We start from the raw sequence: 17,277 nt of genomic DNA, 5'->3' as shown, positions 1-17,277 counted from the left end.
ATTTTTGAAACATTAAAGGAGAAGGTTTCAAAATTACCTATTCTTGCTTTATCTTATTTTAACAAAGTTTTTCAAGTTGACTTTAATGCTAGTGGTAATGTCATTTAATGTTGTTTTGAGTCATGGGTAAGCCTATAGCGTTCTATAGTGAGAAATTGAAAGATACTAGAAGAGAAAATATTCAGTCTATGATCAAGAATTTAAGGCAATTATTCAAGATTTGAAGAAATGGATACATTATTGATATCTAGATATTTTGTATTTTACACTGATCATAGAGCTTCACAGTATTTGAAAAGTCAAAATAAGTTGAATCAAAGACATATGAAGTGGGTTGTTATATGAATAACTTTTTTTTTGTGTTGAAACATAAGAGCAGATAGTCTAATAAGGTAGCAGATGCATTGAGTAGAAGGAGGAGTTTGTTGATAGAGAAAAGAGTTGAAGTGCTTGGATTTGGGGATTTGAAGAACTTGTATGAAAGTTAACTTGAATTTCCAGAACCTTGGAAATCTTGTAAGAACCTTGTAACTAATGAAAAAGATAAGTGGGTTGATTATTTAATTTAGGAAGACATGTTGTTTAAAGGAATTCACTTGTATATACCTAGATCATCTATGAGGGAGAACATTATTAAAGAAAAACAAAGTGGTGGACTTGCAGGACATTTTTGAATTGATAAGACAATAAAGATGATTTTAAAAAGATACTTTTGGTCGTTGATATATAAGGATGTTCAAAAGATGGTAAGGAGTTGCAAAATATGTCAAGTTGCTAAAGGAAGTAGTCATAATATTGGATTGTACACATCTTTTCCTATTCTTCACAGACCTTGGAAAGGTATTTGTATGGATTTTGTTCTGGGATTACCTAGAACTTAGAGAGGTAATGATCCTATCTTTTACATAATGGTTGACAATTTTTCAAAAAATGACACATTTCATATTTTGTAAGAAGACATCAGCTGCAGTACACATAGCAGACTTATTTTTTAGAGAATTTGTGAGACTTGATGAATTGCCTAAGACTACTATTTCAAACAGAGATACTAAGTTACTAGTTATTTTTGGAGGATAGTTTGGAAGAAGCTGAATATCGATCTTAAGTTTAGTTCTGTATTTCATCCATAGATTGATGGACAAACTAAATTCATGAAGACAAGTTTGGGTAACCTTTTGATATGTCTGATTGGAGATAGACCTTCTAATTAGGATTTGATATTGGCACATGCTGAGTTTGCATATAACAATTTTGTGAATATAAGTACAAAGAAGACTCCTTTTGAGATTATAAATGACATGAGTCCTGTAGGAACTAATGAATTGAAAAAAATGGATGTTGAAGTAAGAACAATGCTAAAGCTAAAGAATTTGTGGACTTTGTGAAGAATTCCCATGAAGAAGTGAAAAGTAATCTATATGAAAACTTAGTCAAGGATATAAAGACAAGGCATATAAGAAGAGGATAAATAAAAATTTTGAGGTTGGAGATGAGGTAATGGTACATTTGAAGAGTAGATTTCCAGTTGGCACTTCTAGTGAGCTGAAGATGAAGTTTGGGCCTCGTAGAATCTTGAAGAAACATAACACTGGTAATACTTTTGAAGTTGAATTGTCTAAGGATATGGATATTTCACTAGTGTTCAATATTGTAGACATATTTGAATATCATGAATCACATAAAGAAACACTTGATAAACTTGACTATCCTAAGAAGAAGAAAGAAGGAATTGAAAATATTTTGGATACTTGAATTAGTAAGAGTACCAGAGGAAAGGATTATAAAGAATACTTGGTTAAGTGGCAGGGTAAACTTGTTGAAGATAGTTCTTGGATCACAAAAGCCCTGTTGAATCTTTATGATACTTCTTAGAGCATCATATGACTTCCTAATGTGGTCATCAATTCTCTATTTACCTCAGGTGTTTGATGCAAGAACATCTTGGGCACTTTGGCAATCTTGCAACAACAAATAATATTTCCTTTCTTTGTTCTTGTTTGGAGTTTGGAGAATGGTCGTTGTTGTTCGTGTATTTTATTTTACACACCATTAGCCCCCTAGTGTAGACCTATCGTGGATCCTTTGCCTAAGCTTGCAGAATTTAATTCCATCATTTGTGGAAGTTATCCTTCTCTTTGTTCAAGGCATGCTTATTTCCAAGAAGCTCGAGTAACATGTAGGTTTGGCTTTGGCAAGGTTCTGTTTGACATCATGGCATTCTATGCACTTGGAAATCTATCCTTGGATCATGTGTGGACCTATCATTATCCCCACGGAAGTTAATTTTCTTGTTTGTAAGGTAGTTGAACTCTCCTTCGGGGTAAGACCTGTAATTTGTAATGAATTGCCTGACATGCTGACTTGTGGTCTTGCTGGCTATAAAAGTAGAGATCTAGGATTAGAAAATGTAGAATTAAGTTGGATAGAAGGAAACTAATAAGATTTGGATTTGTATTCCCAAGCTCTTAAGCTCGCTTATAGAAATTTGAATGTATATGGCTGTAACAAGGTATGCCTTATGCTTAGCACATTGAATAAAGATTGTCTTATCAAATATGTATTGATTTTTCTATAATTTCTTGTGGCTTCTCCTATTTGGTAGCTTTTATGTGTAACTCTGACTGAGGGTGGCAGGGAGGTGAACTCTATCCCCTCTTGCCTTGCCTCATATTAGGTTATCATGTACAAGTGTACTGCAATTCCTCACAATTTGAGAAATTGAGGAAACCCAGTGGGCCAAAACTTGTCTTCAAAAGAGAGATGAGAACACATAATGCCTAAAATGATTTATGAGACTTGAACAAAGCCTTACGCAATGATAAATTTCTTTTATAAAAGATGAGTAAAGAACTTGGAGTCACTCCTTAATGTCAAATATTCTGCAAATATGATCCGAGATAATGACTAGTACTCCTCCATAGGAGGAAATGAGAACCAATGTTGCACCAAGAATGACAAAATGAAAAAAACTGGAGTGAGGAAATTTTGATGAACCACTTACTAGAATATGATAGAGATTAGGAATCAAGAAACTTGAGCATCAACTAATACTTTCCAATGATAGATTAGTACATTCTAAGTTTTGACTAGAGTCATGCACCAAATCTTACAATATACTTCCTAATTAACTAAGAACAAGAAAATTACATAAAATATATCATCAATAATAACGTAAAAAGAAGGATAACACTTGATCTAAGTCCCTGTATAACATAGTTGATATAAGTGCTTGCACTACATAGTCCATACAAGAGAATACACCACAAGATACAATTTCATGATGACGCCACCAAGAATGTGTCGCAAGTGATCATGACGATGCCCTCTGATTGGATTGATATGCCAAGAAAACATAGTAGTAACTAACCCCTTTGGCTTGCGATTGGAGGATTGGTTTTTTCAATAGGTATGCATGTGGACCAAAAGAAATGTTTCCAATTTGCATACTTATTGGAAAATTATTTTATAAAAAAACAAATTTGTAGGAAAAATACTTATTAAAAACACATTCAAAACTTTATGAAAAATATTCATATAGGAAAAAACAACAATTTCTTATTGGAAAACATTTTTAAAAATAAAGAAAAAGCATTTTTTTATATTTACTTTTTTTAAGGTAAATTTTTTTTAAAATAATCAGAATTAAAAAAAAAACTTAAATCATAAACATCAGAAGATATTGCCACTTCTTTCAATAATGATGATGTAAACAATGGATGTAATGGGGGATCATTAATTATATTTGTATTTGTGACTTGGGTTGGCATGCCTTTTTCCATTTCCTTCTAGAGTTTTCCTTTCTGGTTATTCGGTGGTGCTTTTTTGCCTACATTTTCATCTTTCTTAAGCACTATACTGTGTTTCTTATTTACTAGATCTCTATCTTTTCACATTTTGAGAATGGAGGGTTGTAGGTAGCCATGGGTGGTGGCTGAATCAAATTGAACCTAATAAGTGCGATGAGTTTAGGAGTAACAATAGGGTCTAGAAGATTATTGAGAATGAGCACATGGTGAAATATGTGGAGGGTATGCAGAGTTACAGCCTAAATTTGTCCTAGAAGTTTGTTGAATCTTGGGAGGATGAAAAAGTCACCAATTGTGGAGTTTCCTTCTTGTTATGGTGGAAACCATCACTACAGTTATGAAGTTGATCATGGAGGGTTCTAAAATTCCTTAGAAGATCAAAGCTTCGTTCAAAGATGATGTTTGGCTTTTCTTGGACCCTGGGGAAAAAAATTTAGAAATTTGAAAGTGGTTTCAATCATGAGCAACTTCCGAGGAATTGGAATGTGGTGGCATAGATCCTTATCATGTTTGTTACTCTTGAATAAAGGTAAAAACGCTTCCATTCCCATCTCTTCCCTTTGCTTAGTCATTTTAGAAGAAATGCTAACTTCTATTTTCCTTTTTGGATTTTCTCTTCTTTGTCATTTTTGGTTGACAAAGCTAATCTCAAGGGTGGAGCCCCTCTTCACTAGAGTTTGATTTTATGGCTATATGATTTTCATAGTCTTTTGACCCCTCAGGTTGGGCCTACTGCTACCTTGTCCATTGAGCTTACCAATTTGGTGTTTACCCATGTTTCTTCCTTAGCCAAGTTGTTGTAGGCTCCCCAAAATATTCCCTCTATTACTGGTATGAGGGTTAACCCTATCCATATAGCCAAGTTAAAAAATACCTCATAGTAAGAGAAACAAGAAGATGTTGTGGAGGTTTTAGATGATTTGGCCTCTGGTTCTTCTTGGACCATGGAATTGTCTGGTCCCTAAGAATTCCACCCCTATTTTTGTCCCTAACACGCCTTCTACACCAATTTTTTCCCGCCCTCCCCAAAAACCCATCTCAGTTACCTTGATGACCCTAATATCCCTCAATCTACTTCCCCTACTCTGCTCCCTAAGGTTGTTGATGGTGTTATTGATCTCGAATGTTTGTTTCTCAAATGTGATAAATTGTGCTAGACTTAAAGTAGTTACGAAGTGACTCCTCTACTAGTTACAAATTGTAAGAAGAAAGATAAATAGACTAGAAGTGCTAGCTGAAGCTAAGTGCAAGGCAAATGACTGGACCAAAGGGAAGAGAGATAAGGCCCCATGGGAAGTGGTGAAAGATTTTGGAGAGAAGTTGCATAACTGGTCCAAAAATGATGGAGGAACCGATTGTTGAAAGCTACAATTGGAACAACTGTTATTTTTTCGTTGATGTCAAGCCTTACTGGTGAGATATTTACTAATAGTGTAGAGTGTCATATCAGTTGATTGATGAAGAGGATTTGAAAAGAGAGATAACTAGATGAACTAGTGAAGTTGTTGAGTATAGAGGAGCCAATATGTTACAATTACAATGGGCACTTGACCAATTAATCTTTGACAAGATAATGTGTTGTTTATTCGTAATATAAAGTGAAGCAGACACTTGAGTTGATGTATAGAAGAGAAGACAAGAAGTTGAATCAAACACTAAGTTTGATTGAGTAACAGTTTCACTAGGTCAATGAAGTAGAAGATTAAGGAACTTAAGAGATAGCTAAGCAACCAATATCAACTGAGTGTTAATTATGGACGAGCAAGATGATGAAGGAAAATTGTAGTATTGACCGAGCATAGTGAAGATCGAGCGAGGAAGTGCAAGCCGAGCGAGACATACTAGTATAGATCAAGCTACCTAGTGATGACCAAGCAGAAGAACATAGTGACGACCAAGTGTCAACATTTTGACAGTTTATGAAGAATCAAGTTTTGGTGTTGACATAGTTGAATTTTTAGATTTATCAAAATGCGTGAATGATAAGGATTGATCAACTGGTGTATTTAATGCATGAATTAAGGTTGTTAAGTGATCAAAGATGAGGATTTAGAGATAATTTTATAGCAATTTCAAGAAAGGAGAAGAGGCACAAAATGGTGGACAAATTTAATGAATCTGATTAAACTCTAAGATCTACAGTGATGTTTAAGGGACAACATATCAAAGCTACCTATTTAAGGAGGCATAAGAGATGTTTATTAAAGATTGGTTCATTGCTGATTAGCAATTTTTTTGAGAACCTTTGAAGAATAGAGAAGAAGAGGAAAAGTGAGAAGATTGGTGAAGTGTGATTGCATGAAGGGTTTCCAAGAAGATCATAGATGGAAAGTATAATGAAGTCCAGTCAATGAACCCGTAAATGAGTAGAATGGAGATCAAAATTTACTATTTGTTACTTTCTAACCATTGTGGCAGTAAAATCCTTTAATCAAGGTTGACCTAACCTCCATTTGTAAATCCTTTAATCAAGGTGACATTCTAATGGAATGATCCAAGTTCCTCTAACCAGACCACTCCTAATAGAGTGATTAAATTCTTTAAGATGGTCACACCTAATAGTTTTTTTTGTAATCTTTAACAGTATTGGCTCTAAACTGAGCTCACTTCAGAAGAGTGAAAAGTGGTAGCATGTTACTTGGTGGTTTTTCCCAATTTGGGTTTCCATGTTAAATCCTAGTCTTATATATGTATGAATGTTGTTTTGTAATGCATGTTATTTATTCTTGTTTATTTGTATTAGTCAACATATATTGAACAAAGAGATAGTGATGGATGAATATGTTAAGTTGCTATATTGGTTGAGTGATTTTATATGTTTGAATAAGTTGTTTGAAGCTGTTAAAAGATGAACTGGTGCATCTAGACCCGAGGACAATTAATTCGCCCTCTCTCTTAGTTATTTTGAATAGTCTAATGGTTGGTATCATAGAATTTGTGCTTGTAAGGAAAGTTTGAAGGGACTAAAGGTGAAGATCAAGATGTACAAGGGAGAGGTACCTAAGTTGAACAAAGAGAACGTCCCTAAATAACAATGATTGATGAGATTGCATCTATCCGGAGTTGGAGATTTTGCACTACACTACTTGGATAATGAATATATTAAAGTAATTAGACCCATGACTATTGAACAAATGACGGAGAAGCGGGACCACAATCCAATGATGATAGATTTGGCATCTTCCCTGAGTTACGTTGAATTTGACAATGTAAAGGAGTGCACTATTGCAAAGCAAATGTGGGATAAGTTAGCACAAATCCATGAAGGAGACAAAAATGTGAAAAGGGATAAAGCAGAAAGTTTGAGAGGCAACTTTGATGATATGAAAATGAAAGGAAAGATTATTGCACAGTATTATGGCTGAATCAAGGAGGTTGTGAATGCTATTATAGGAGCTAGAGAAGTGACGTAGTGCAAGGCAGGAGAATCCCCAAAGGATATGTCCAAACCCCCAACAAATAACCACATAGCGAAAACACAACAAGAAACACAAATGCAAGATTTGATACCAAATCACAACTCTTCATTCATAGATATAATTGATTACACAATATGTGCAGCTATAAGGCCTTCCGAGTTAGGGCCAAATACAAACAACAATTACAATACTAGTTCTACAAGATCCCGCAAGATCCAATTACCACATGACAATTCCAGCTAGTCCATATCGTCAACTGGAGAAGAACACCAAGAAGAATTCCACACTTGTACCCTTAGGTCTTCCAAGCAATCCTTTGGTTCCTAAGTCGAAGGCCTAGCTCTTCAATATTTGCATCTACACTTCATCCCCTTCTCCAAGCTGGAATGAATCATGCTATCCTCCTATCTAAAGACTCCACAAAACCCCTTACTTATACCCAACTAAGCCACAAGTCGACCCAACTCATTACGAACTAAATTAAAAACCTTACATTAAATATAGGTCGAGCCACAAGTCGGCTATAACACTAATTTAAATACCTATACGTAAATTAAATTCCAAAAGTCAACTCACAGCCAACTCGGCACCAATAGAAACCAAGACCAAACCAAGTGTCAGCAAAACCAAGCTGAGCACTAGTAAATTCCCAAGCATTGCCAAACTCTAGAGACCATGCCGAGTTCCAGAGACCATGCCAAGTTCCTAGAACATGCCGAGAAAACAGTGTATGTTGAGTTCCCAAAGTATGCCAAGCTCCCAGGCATAAACTGTACCCAATAGTGATCGAGCACCACTCCTTCCATTGAGTACCAGTCCAAGAATTATCCAAAGCAACTACTGAGCCTCCTCCTATGAACTCCAAAATAGCCAATGAGCAAACCCAAAATGCTCCTGCATCAAGAAGACATCTGATGAGAATGTGATAAGCAAGGTATTGAGGACTTTACTTTGTATATATGCAATTAGTGTATCTGTATTTCAAGAACTAAGATGTGCACTTGGAAATGATCTGACCTTAGATAGTCTAATTGGTAGATTTGTTGCATTTGAATTGTCAAATTTTGATAACTATACACCTTCTTCTACTAAATGTGCTTTCAAGTCTCAACTAACTCGTGATGACTCAAAAAGAAAGAAAAAGAGTAAGCTTGTGGACAATGATAGTGAATTAGATAATGATCTTGATGATCTTGAATTATTATTGGCAAGAAGGCTACCTAGAGGAAAGAGAAAATACAAAGGTAAACTTCTTATTATCTATTTTACATGTAACAAAGTTGGTCATATTGCTACAAGATGTTTTGACAGAGATGAGAAAGAGGAAAGGTAAGACAACAAATACCGAGGAAGGAGAGACAATAGAGAGAACTGAGGTAACAAAGACTAAAAAGGCAAAGGTAAGAAATCCTATTACATAGCTGAAGAAGATGAGAAAACTGCTTAATTTCACATGTGAATAAGAATGACAGATGGATATTTGATGGTGATTGTTCACATCATATGACTGGTAATACAAGTAAGTTTGAATAGCTAGAACAGTATAATAGGAGTAGTGTTAAGTTTGGAAATGATGCACCATGTTATCTAAAAGGTAAATGATCAATAATATTGAATGATAAGATCAGATGTGACAATGCATATTGGGTTGATGGTTAGAAATACTTGTTGAGTGTGGCACAGTTGAACAATTCAGGTTGCTGAGTTGAATTTTGAAGTTGGAAGGAAAAGATTTATGATGCTACTGGTGAACTAATTGGAAGTGGAGAGAAAACAAGAGGTAACTTATTCTATCTAGACCTATCTAAAGATATTTTTCTATTTGTCCAATTTGAATATGTTTGGTTATGGCATAAAAGGTTATGTCATGTGAATTTTGATAATTTCAAAATCATTAGTAAGATGAAAAGAGTAAGAGGATTACCAAGATTGAGAAAAACTAGTAAAGTAATGTGCAAACAATGTTGAATGGGAATAATGATGAAGTTTAGTTTCAAGAGCAAGACATATTCTTTTGATGATATTTTGGAGTTGGTTCATATTGATTTATGTGGTCCTATTGGAGTGCAAAGGTACTATGGTAACGAATACTTTATTATATTTATTGATGATTTCCCTAAAATGATGATTGTGATGTTTCTTAAAGAAAAATCTGATGCATTTGAAATGTTTAAGTGGTATTTGGCTAGATTTGAAAAGGAAATATGTAAGAGTTTGAATTACTTGAGATCAAATAGATGAAGTGAATTTATATCAGATGATTTCAATACATTCTACAATGACAAAGGAATCAAGAGACAAATGGGTGTACCAAAGACTCCACCACAAAATGGGATAGTTGAAAGAAGGAATAGATCAATCATGGACTATGCAAGAAAACTAATGATGGAAAAAAATATTTCATAAAGTATTGAAGAGAAGTTGTAAGTATTGCTTCTTATACACTAAATCGAGTTCAAGTTATGAAAGGTATACAAAAACCCCTTTTGAAGTTTGGTATGGCTATGCACCTAATGCCAATTATTTCAAAGTCTTTGGAGGCAAGTGTTACATATTGAAAGATGCAAGGGAAAACTTGATGAAAAGAGTGATGAAGGTATATTTCTAGGATATTTGATTAAAAGAACGACATACAAGTATTTGAATTCTGACACTAGTTCAAAATTATGGAAAGTGCAAATGTTAGAGTTGATGAATTGTAGAAAAAAGTGAAGAGGAATGAAAGAAAGAACCTGAATATTACATAAATTGTCTACATTTATGAAGGAGAACCTAGTACATTACTTGAACGAGAGAAAGAGGTTACCGAGCATCAACAGCTAGGCACTTCTGAGGTTCAACAGAGAAGCTCCATCAAGTATCAACTTGCTGTTGAGCATTAGGCTATAGGAGCTAAGTCCCACAGAAAAGAAGCCAAACATTAGAGAGAGGAAGGCGAACACCATACAGACAATGTTGAGTTATAGCTAGAGATACCTGGAGAAGATGAGAAAGTAGGACCAAGAGATATACCGCAAGAAGAAAGAAGATCTGAACATGTCTTAGCAAAATATATGAGAAGACACCATACACCAAACCAAATCATTGGAGATAAAGATTCAAGAGTCATGACAAGAAACAAGTTAAAGAAAGATACATGTTTACTATGTGAATTTGAACCTAAATCAGTTAAAGATGCTCTAGAGAATGAAGATTGGATTATAGCAATGAATGAGGAGATTGATCAAATAGACAAAAACAAGACATGAACATTGGTACCAAGGTCAAAGGACAAGAATTTGAGTGGAACAAAGTGGGTATTTAGAAACAAGCTGAATGAGAAAGGTGAAATAACAAGGAACCGAGCAAGACTAGTTTGTAAGGGATATGCACAAGAAGACAAAGTTGACTATGGAGAAATATTTTCCCCAATTACAAGTTTGGAAGGGGTAAGAACTTTACTTGCATATGTTGCTTACAAAGAATTCAAAGTATATCAAATGGATGTGAAATTTGTATTTTTGGATGAAATCTTGGAAGAAAAAGTCTACATTGAACAACTTGAAGGTTTATTGACCCTAGCAAGAGGAACATGGTATGAAAACTGCACAAAGCATTATATGGTTTGAAAGAAACCCCTAGAGGATGGTACGAAAGGTTACACACTTATTTGGTGAAAATTGGTTTTGCCTGAACTAATGACAATAGAAATTTACACTTGAAACATGAATCTGAGAGTAAGGTATTGCTAGCTAAAATATTTGTTGATGATATCATATTTGGAGGACATGATTTGTTATGCAAATCATTTGCTAATGAGATCAAGAAAGAATTTGAGATGTCAATGTTTGGAGCGATTAAATTCTTTGTTGGGTTGCAAGTTTATGAGATGAAGAAAGGTATTTACATTACACATTCAAAGTATATATCAAGGAGATATTGAAGGCTTTTGGAATGGAAGATTCAAGACTAGTTGGAACACCTATGGTGAATGGACATAAACTTTTAAAGAATGATGATTCTGCTGAAGTAAATCTGACATTGTACAAGTTAATGATTGGAAAATTGCAATATGTTGTACATAGAAAACCTGGCATTGCATTAGTAGTTGGTATTATTGCAAGATTTTCTGTTAATCCTAAGGAGAATCACATGATGGCTATGAAAAGGATATTGAGGTATCTAAAAGGAACAAAAGAAGATGGATTATGGTACAAGAAGAATGACAAGTTTGAGGTGAAAGTTTACACAGATATTGATTGGGTTGGAAACATTGATGACATAAAGAGTACAAGTGGAGGAGCTTTCTTTCTAGGAAAGAAATTAATTTCATGAACAAGCAAGAAGCACAACTCTATTTCTCAATCCACAACAAAAGCTGAGTATGTTGCCGCAATAGTTAATTGTTCAAATAGTGTGTGGATCAAACAATTGTTGAAAAGTATGAAGGAAGAGATTACTGAACTTGTGGTGATATATTGTGATAGCACAAGTGCTATAAACATATCTAAGAATCTTGTGATGCATAGAAAGACTAAACACATTGCAATCAAGAATCATTACTTGAGAGAGTTAGTACAAGACAAAGAAGTGTGATTGAAATATGTGAACACAAAGGAGCAAATAGTTAGGCATCACCTAAGGATGATTTTGAGTATTTAAGAGATAGGTTAGGGGTCATTCCCCTATCTGAAGCAAGTTGAGAAGATATGCAACATTACATCAATTGTTATGCTTAGAATATCTTACACATTAAAGCAGGAGGTTACACTTTGGGAGCTACCTAAAGTTGTGAAAAGATGGACAAGTATAAGTAGATAAAAATAAAAAGCAAAGATGAAAGAGGGAGTGATCATTGCAAGATTAGTTAGACAGTGACATAGTGAGGATGTTGTGTATGCAATGGATGATGTCTTTGGCGTTGTTGTCAAAGAGGGAGAATATGTATGCAGTTACCATTCAATACCTATAGATATAAGAGGGATACATGTTATCAATATAAGAAGGAGTGTGGGAGAATTATGTGTTGAGTTGCCATCTAGTGAAAGAGAGAGAAGATCAATTACAAGAAGAGATGTCAAAGAGGGAGCCAATACAGTTGGCAATACAATTGGTGTTAGAAATCCATGCACCAATACATGAGAATCAAAATGAAACCACTAGTACATTTGAGACCATTTTTCGACCATTATTGGTCGAAAATTCGACCCAAATTTCGACCAAACTTCGACCAACTTCGACCAACCCATTGGTCGGAATTTTTCCGGTCGAAATTTCGACCAATACGTTGGTCGAAAAACCTCCATAGCCATGGTGCAAGTTCTACCAGGAATTGGTTTAAATTTCGACCAATGAAGGTAGAAAATTTCGACCAATAAAGGTAGAAATTTTGACCAATGAAGGAAAAAAATTCGACCAATAAAGGTAGAAATTTCGACCAATAAAGGTAGAAATTTCTACCAATGAAGGTAGAAATTTCTACCAACAGGTAGGTGTAAAATTTTTTTCAGGCATTCTATAAAACAATCACATGCCTTGCATATGATATGACATTTTGCATGCATCCTGCACTCTCTCATCCAGCAGATGATGGATTACGGAGAGTGATTTGAAACCATGATGCTAAAAAACACCCACAATCAAATCCAAAACGAACTTGCATTACAAATGGATTGTGGAAATCTGATATTGTTAATTTTGCATGCATGTCTACTAGGACAAATATATGTTTAAGTTGTGATTGTCCTGGTAGACATGCATGCAATTTTACCAATATCAGATTTCCACAATCCATTTGTAGTGCAAGTTCATTTTGGATTTGATTGTGTGTTTTTTAGCATCATGGTTTCAGATCACTCTACGTAATCCATCATTAGTCGGATGAGAGAGAGTGCAGGATGCATGCAAAATGTCATATCATACGCAAGGCATGTGAACTGTTTTATAGAATGCCTAAAAAACACTGACAGTAACTAATATGAAAAATATATAATTAGTTATATGATTGAGACAAATCATGTACCAGTGAGTTGGTCAAAATTTCAACCAAATAAATTTTGACCAATGGGTTGGTCAAATTTGGTCAAAAATTGGGTCGAAAATTTGATCAATGAAGGTCGAAAAATGAACCCAAATGCACTAGTGCAAGTATGCTCGCCAAGTTGACTCTTTGAGTTCGGTCATCAAGTCACCCCACCAAAGTGCCTCATCAAGGTCAGTCTTTAGGTCCGCTCATCGAGCTTGCTCACCAAGTCAGCTCGCCATGTCATGTCTCTAAGTGGCCTCGCTAAGTCGGCTCGCCAACTTGCCCCACCAAGTTGCCACTTTAAGCCCACTCACCATGTTAGATCGCCAAGCCGACTCCCCAAGTCAGCTCGCCAAGCTAACAATTGAAGTACGCTCACCAAGTCGACTCTCTAAGTTCGCTCACCAAGTTTGCCCCCTAGGCCAACTCTCCAAGTCAGCTCACCAAGTCACCCCCACCCAGTCACCTCAATGAGTTGACTCATTAAGTCAGCTCATGAAGTCGACTCACCCAGTGGTTTTACCACCTTGCCCCAGCAAGTGGGCTCACTCAGTGTGCTTACGAAGTTGCCCCATAGAGTTGCTTCTCTAAGCTCGCTCACCATGTAAACTCACTTGGTCGGCACACCAAGTTGACACTTTAAGTTTTCTCATCAAGTCACCCAACCAAAGCGCCTCATCAAGGTCAGTCTTTAAGTACACTTAGTAGGTCAGCTCACCAAGTCGCTTCGCGAAGTCGCCTCACCAAGTGGCCTCAATAAGTCAGCTCACCAACTTGCACCACCAAGTTGCCAATTTAAGTCGACTCGCCATATCAGCTTGCCAAGCCGACTCCCATAGTCAGCTCGCCAAGCTGACAATTCAAGTACGCTCACCAAGTCAACTCTTTAAGTTTGCTCACCAAGTCCGCCCCTTAGGTCAACTCTACAGGTTAGCCCACCAAGTCACCCCCACCGAGTCACCTCAACGAGTTGACTCTTTAAGTCAGTTCACCAAGTCTACTGTTCAAGTATGCACGCCAGGTCGGCTCGCCAAGCCCACCAAGTCATGTCACCAAGTTGATTGTTCGAGTACACTCACAAAGTTGACTCTTTAAGGTCGGCTCGCTAAGCTAGCCCACCAATTCATGTCACCAAGTCGCCTCACCTAGTCGGCTCGCCCACATGTCCCACCAAGTCCCCAAGTCTGCTCGCCAAGCCGACAATTCAAGTGCGCTCACCAAGTCGACTCTTTAAGTTTTCTCACCAAGCCCATCCCCTAGGTCAACTCTCCAGGTCAGCTCACCAAGTCACTCCCACCCAGTCACCTCAATGAGTTGACTCTTTCAGTTAGCTCACCAAGTCTACTGTTCAAGTACGCACGCCAGGTCGGCTCGCCAAGCCAGCCCACCAAATCATGTCACCAAGTCAATTGTTCGAGTACGCTCACAAAGTTGACTCTTTAAGTTCACTCATCAAGTCACCCCACCAAAGCACCTTATCAAGGTCAGTCTTTAAGTCCGCTCACCAAGTCAACTCACCAAGTTGCTGCACCAAGTTGACTCACCTCTCGCCTCACCAAGTGGACTCGCTAAGTCGGCTCACCAACTTGCCCCACCAAGTCGACTATTCAAGTATGCTCGCCAAGTTGACTCTTTGAGTTCGGTCATCAAGTCACCCCACCAAAGTGCCTCATCAAGGTCAGTCTTTAGGTCCGCTCATCGAGATTGCTCACCAAGTCAGCTCGCCATGTCGCGTCTCTAAGTGGCCTCGCTAAGTCGGCTTGCCAACTTGCCCCACCAAGTTTCCACTTTAAGCCCACTCACCATGTTAGATCGCCAGGCCGGCTCCCCAAGTCAGCTTGCCAAGCTGACAATTGAAGTACGCTCACCAAGTCTATTTCTGATTTGTTGTCTACAACTTAAAACAGGAATACATCTACTAAACAAAATACAAATCACTCAACAAATTTGAATGTGGTAGAAGAGTGATCAACAACACAGTGAATCGAGTCTATAGGTTTGTGGCATTGACGGCACTTGCTGGTTTGAGAAGAGATTCAAAAGGAGGCCTGGTTGAGGATGCATTTCAATAGCAAGCAAGAGCGAAGACATGATGCATGCATCACTCTGATGAAAAGACTGGAAACGAATAACATGCAAACAAATGCTTATTTTATAAACTTCAATGAAATCTATTTTCTCCTGATCAGATCAAAAGACTGCAAGACATCACTCAAGGCATTCGCATCATGATCTTAGCCAAATTACAGGAAGTCATTGTAATCAAATTACTTTCTTTCAATATAATGGGAGGAATCTCCTTTCACAGCAATTCACCAAAAACAAAAAACTCAAAACATGTAGAAAACAAAAAGTAGAGAATGCCATTTAAAGAACTTTTTCAGTGTGCTGAAGAAAGCTGGTAGGCAATACAGTACAGAACTAGATTAAACATATACCCACCATTTTAATCTCAAACAAGACATCCACTGAATTGTTATCCTATTTTAAAACAAAATCAAGATTCATGAAACTACCAATTTAAAAGGTTCATAGTGCATTCTATCCATTAAGCAAAGTGCATCTTGAGATAAAATTGTTTGAAAAGTAACCTTCCAGAACACGTGTAAAATGAAATGTACACTTTCTGCCAAGTTTGGATCAGGGATGTTCTACTTCTAGATGAAGAGGTTCTGCAAGTCTAAAATAAAACTACAGCTCCAAAATCAATGACAATTTTTCTGTTTATAGTGTTACTGCTGCCACAAACATAGGAAAGATACATAAGAATATGCCCACTATTTAGAAACATCAGACAGTAAGACACGAGATCTTGAAGGGAAAAGAAGAGGATGTTCATAGAATTAAAATTACAATTAACGAAAAAAAATCATTTTGGCATATAGAATTAAAATTACATAAACTTCCTTAACTAAATTTTGATCAATACTTTGACCTTCCAAATCCCAAAAGTACTTCTGAATGCAAGCATCTCCATTAGCCTGATTCAAATAAGCATGGAACATATCAAAAGCTACAGTCCCAAAATATAGTCCAATATCCAAATAAGAGATATTTGGGTGTGGAACAGAGGTTGCATTTTCCTTATGCTCATAGATGTCATTGAAAAATAACCAATGCACTAATTCAAGTAAACTGAAAGGGGATACAAATGGACTTAACACAAAAAGCACACAAAATGAAGGTAAAGGAGATATTTCGTAAGAATTTCCTTTCATTCTTTTAGAAATTTCGATTTTAAATACTGCAAATGACTGCATAATGAGAGGTTTGGAAGATGCTATAATGGCTTTGCAATATGACTCCCACTGATTTAAGGTGTGACCTCGATTGATTTTACACTGGGAAGACACAAACTCCATCAGGGTCATCAATAAATTGAGTATGCCATTATCAAATACATGAAGCTTATCCTTGCATAGACCCAGAAATATCTTCCAATTTGGCTGATCAGTTTTTGTCTGCCATTGATCACAATGCAAGTCCTCATGCTCTGTATCACAATTCTCTAAGCCTTTGGTATTCTTTGAAACCGAACAGCACATCTGTTTATGCATAAACATGTTTATTACAGGATGACCTAGAACTGTGCGAATGATTTCTTCAATAGACATCATATCCAAACTAGCATCAAGTCTATCCGTACAATAATCACTCCAGAATCCCTCTATAGCATGAATCAGAAGATGCCTTAAGAGAGAAAAGCAAGTTTCTAGTTGCTCTTTTGAGTCTGCCTCTTCGCTCGATGATGATTCTATTTGTAAAATCCAATGCAAAATCAACTGTAGCATGTTAATGTAATCAAAAGAAACTTGACATAATTTTGCCTCCAGAATGGCTTTCATGTACACGCAGCTCAAAAGCTTTGATTGATAACAATTTGCACTTAACATAAACAAAACAGAGAATGGTATGGATTGGATAAAAGAAACAAAAGCTACAGTAGCCAAATCATTAGAACATCCACCACCCATGGAAACAGACAATGACTGCTTCTCTGTACTTTTATGTCTCATTTGATAAAATTTGAACCCATCATCCAAAGAAG

General features: G+C 36.4%; 1 protein-coding gene across 1 annotated transcript in view; it reads left to right on the top strand.

Annotated features, from left to right (window-relative positions):
- Positions 1-17,277, top strand: part of LOC149575105 (agamous-like MADS-box protein MADS1) — a 57,400-nt gene that overhangs the window by 20,162 nt on the left and 19,961 nt on the right. The window lies entirely within an intron of this gene.

This window comes from Cupressus sempervirens, chromosome 2, assembly GCF_028749045.1.
Source record: "Cupressus sempervirens isolate cs-2001-9-10 chromosome 2, ASM2874904v1, whole genome shotgun sequence".
NCBI lineage: Eukaryota > Viridiplantae > Streptophyta > Pinopsida > Cupressales > Cupressaceae > Cupressus > Cupressus sempervirens.
Note: the sequence above shows the minus strand (reverse complement) of the source record. Positions and strands in the feature narration are given on the sequence as shown.